This window comes from Canis lupus, chromosome 34 (genome assembly GCF_048164855.1).
Source record: "Canis lupus baileyi chromosome 34, mCanLup2.hap1, whole genome shotgun sequence".
NCBI lineage: Eukaryota > Metazoa > Chordata > Mammalia > Carnivora > Canidae > Canis > Canis lupus.
In genome coordinates, this window is record NC_132871.1 from 13,952,784 (window position 1) to 13,956,924 (window position 4,141).

Consider the following 4,141-nt stretch of genomic DNA (forward strand, 5'->3'; position numbering starts at 1 on the left):
TTGCTTTTTTAATATTGGGAGGCAATTTCCTGTTAAAGCAGAGGTTAGATTTCTATGTTCTAAAGCTTCTGGGATTAATGCATTGTGCCTTTGAAAAGTTTGTATAAAATGTTCAACGAAGGCTTTTTGGTGTCCCCCTCCTTTCTGAGTGCATATTTCAACCTTAGGCCAATTTATTTGGGGAGAAAAGTCCTCCAGTATTGCCCTATTAACCCTTGAATACCAGCCTCTAGCTGAGCCATCTCCTGGTCATTCATACAGAGCTGGGGAGACACTCTGGCCATGTGTTGACCTTGTGAGAGGACTTTTCTCCAGGGAGCCATCTGGCCTGCCTGATGACCACCTTGTAATCACAGGAGGGAAGAACTCTCCTTAGTAGCCAGTCAAGATCTCTGTGAGTGAGGGGAGGTTGTGGATGGTTCCTAGTCTTTGTAATTCCACTCCAAATTTGGTAGGATTCTCTAAGAACAGAGGTAAAGGAGGTTTACAATTTAAAAGATCTGTCACGGTCCAGGGGACATGCATTCTTTGCAGTGGACGTCCAAGATACATCCGTAGACGTTGCATAGGAATGCTTCAAACTGGCAGAGCTTGATTACAAAGCCCTGGAAAATATGAGGAATTATAAGGGACAGCGAAATGAGCTTTATGGGACTTCTCAGGTGTCCCCACTAGATTTACTCCCTGAAGTTCAGCAGGTTATTCAAATAACCTGTTTTCCCCAGGCTTAGAGCTAAGGCAACGTGCTTTCTGTAAATCTTGCAAAGAAAGGGAAGTTAAGATAGAAAGCTGGTTGTTGGAATTCTAGGACTTAAGGGAATTGACTAAGGAGGTGGCACTGAGTTTTGAGGGGAAGAGTCTGGACCATGGGCCCAGAGATCCCAAAGATCTTCTTGAAGATCAGTGATAGGGATTGGGGGATAAAAGAGGGGTATAAAAAGGAGAATTTATGTCAGATTTGGTTTCTAGTTCTTGTTTTAAAGCTGACTTTGGGGGACACCTGGGTGGCTCAGCGGTTGAGCATCTGCCTTCGGCTTGGGTCGTGGTCCTGGAATCAAATCCCACATCGGGTTCTCTATGGGAAGTCTCCTTCTCCCTCTGCCTATGTCTGTGTCTCTCATGAATAAATAAAAATCTTTAAAAAAAAAATAAAGCTGACTTTGGTTCTTTAATTTTATTAAGGGATTCTCTAAGGTTTTCTGCTATACTTTTTCATGTTTTCCTTTCAATTTGATACTCCCATAAATACCAGTAAGGCAGCTGCTCGGAACCAGAGCTTTCTGAAAAAAAAAAAAAAAATTCAAATGTAGAAATTTTTCCAATTCAAAAGATCTGTCATTTGGCCATTGACATGTAGGATCACCATTAACATATTTATTCCAATAGTAAATATATAGAAGAATCAGGAGGCAACTTTATAGGCTTAGAATAAATCTTTACCATGGATGCAAGAGGTGAGGGCATGGATGCCCTGGAGGGGGCATAGATGATGCAACACCTATGACCCAAAAGTTACTCCCCAAAGTAATCCAAGGCAAACATTTTGTTGTACAGATGGTAAGAATACTGTGTGTATATGGTGTCTCTGGTCTCCCACAAATGTGAGACATTTCTAGTCACAGACCCACTAATCTGTGACAACCAGGCAAGCGTTACTGGAATGGCATTTTTCCAGCTCTGAGAAGCAAGGAAGCTACTCTTAACACCACTAAGACCCTGCAGTTGGAGATCCCAGTGGGCTGACATGGTAAGAACTCTTTCCTCCCACTGGCTGTATGTCAGATGTCCCACAGTCTCTCAGCTCCAGGCAGGGTGAGCAATCTCCAGCAAGTTAGAGTATCCTGCTGACTATGCCAGCTGTGCAGGAGGAAAAAATTTCCTTTTTTCTCTCCAAGACTCCTCCAGCTGGTTTAAGAACTAAATTGACATGAGACAGATTAAAAAGAGAACCCAAAGTTTTATCATGTGTGCATAGGGGCCCAATAATGAAATTGACACCCCAAGAAATGACCAATGCAGGCAGTTTTTATGCATTTTAGACGGAGACAGTAAATTTGTGAGGAATTGACAAGATAAGGAAAGCAACTGTTTGGGAGCTTTACTTAGGAAGTCTAAGTAGAATTTGGGTTGAGATCATAGATTAGTAAAAAGTAACAAGGTTTGTTTCTGCAGCTTTCTCAACTTTAAAGTCTCCACTCCGCTGATAAGGATGTCTTTTTTACTTCTTAGTACAGAGAAGGTACCTCTCGTTTGGGAGATTTATATCCCGCCTTCAGCAGGGATGGAGGAGGTCTGAGTACCCAGGGTGTTTCCCAAGTAACTTCAATTCAAAATAACCAATATGCTGTTGTGGCACATTTTGGGGTGGCCTGCCCTGGGCCCCTGTACAGCATGAACATAACACCATGACATGTAGAGAAGGTGATCAAAACACAGTCCCTCCTTTATATGAGCTTTACCAAAGGGCTGTATTATTTATGTAGATATAAAGTATGATCATATTCTAAGTCTTTAAAAAGTCTTTCTCACAGACTTGGGCCAGATCCTCTCAGTTCACTGAGGATTTATGGTTCATGTTGGCTGGTTTGTTTGAAAAAAGTGGAAACAGCAAAGAACAAGCTAGACCGTATCAGCCTGTCTGTATCCATTACTCTCTGGCTTCAGTGGGGCTCAGAGGACAAGAGGAGAGAAAAGTCATATTTATTCTCCTGTCCCTTCCTGCCAGGCCATGATTTGTGTCCCTCTTAAGTGTGGCCACAGCTCCCCCCCACCCCCAATGTCCAGTGGGCCCAAGAGGTGGTACCAGTTTCCCTCTGTTGTTAATTGGGGCGCCTCACATCCTGGCTCCTTAATTCTGCTGACACCTCTGTTAATAGTCCCTCCGAGCACTCTCAGTCTCCCCTTTGAATGTGCTACCATTTCCTGCCCCACAACCCTGACCAATAAATCAGAAAGGCAATTTTTGAAAAAGGTAAAATCATGGCTTTGAAAGTAGCTATAAAATGAACATGTCATTATCACATTTATACTTTAAATACCTTATGATTTTGTCCGTTTTACTTCAGTAGGGCTGAAAAAAATGAACATGCCAAAAACTTAATTAACACATTAATTGAGGGAACCAGAAGATGTGTAACAGCCAGTTCAAAGGAGAACTCAAAAATTAAGAGAAGTGAATTTGCAAAAGGCATCAAAACTAGCTTTCTTCCCCTTAGGAATCAGAAACCCTCCGTCTAACAGTTTGTTTTCATGGATATAGCCAAGGATTATTTGCATTATCAGTTATCTACAATTTACAGAGTTATAAATAGCTCAAAGGGGATGAATCCGAATCAGACACCTTACAAAGTCACACTCCAAAGCTGTGCTTTGTATTTCCCTGGAACATGATTTTTTTTTCTTACCTACGTTTGCCTTCTTTCCTTAAGGGGAACGAAAATTCAACTGAGTACAATTCTTAAAACATTTTATTATTGGATTATAGTTGACATACAATTTTATATTAGTTTCCAGTGTACAACATCGCAAATCAGCAGCTCCACACACTGTGCAGTGCTCAGCCCGGTGAATATGGTTAGTCTTCATCACCATACAACATTAGTACAATCTTGTTGACTAGATTCCCTATTCTGTACTTTCATCTTAGTGACTTATATATTTTATAACCAGAAGTTTATACCTCTTAATCTCCTTTACCTGTTTTGCTCATCCTTCAACCCCTGTCTCATCTGGCAAGCAAAAGTTTGTTTTCTGTATTTGTGAGTATATGGTATGTGTCTTTCTCTGTCTGACTCCACTCATCATAATGCCCTCTAGGTCCATTCCATGTTGTCACAAAGGCAAGATCTCATTCTCTTTATGGCTGGATGGTATTCCTTTGGATATAAGCCACATCTTTATCCATTCATCTGTTGATGGACACTTGGGTTGCTTCCATATCTTGGCTATTGTAAATAATGCTACAATAAACAATCAAATTAGTGTTTTTGCTTTCTTTGGGTTAATACCTAGTAGTGGAATTACTTGGTTATACGGTATTTATATTTCAAATTTTTTGACAAATCTCCATAGTGTTTTCCCAGTAGTGGCACCAATACACCCACTAACAGTGCACAAAGCATTCTCTGTTTTCCACATCCTC

General features: G+C 40.9%; 1 long non-coding RNA gene across 1 annotated transcript; it reads right to left on the minus strand.

Annotated features, from left to right (window-relative positions):
- Positions 1-1,152: 1,152 nt before the first annotated feature.
- LOC140624502 (uncharacterized) lies at positions 1,153-3,792 on the minus strand. Its single transcript, XR_012023968.1, has 3 exons — positions 3,697-3,792; positions 3,039-3,070; positions 1,153-1,280 (listed from the first exon to the last, which is right to left on the minus strand). It is a non-coding gene; the product is annotated as an uncharacterized lncRNA (long non-coding RNA).
- Between the last annotated feature and the right edge of the window lie 349 nt (positions 3,793-4,141).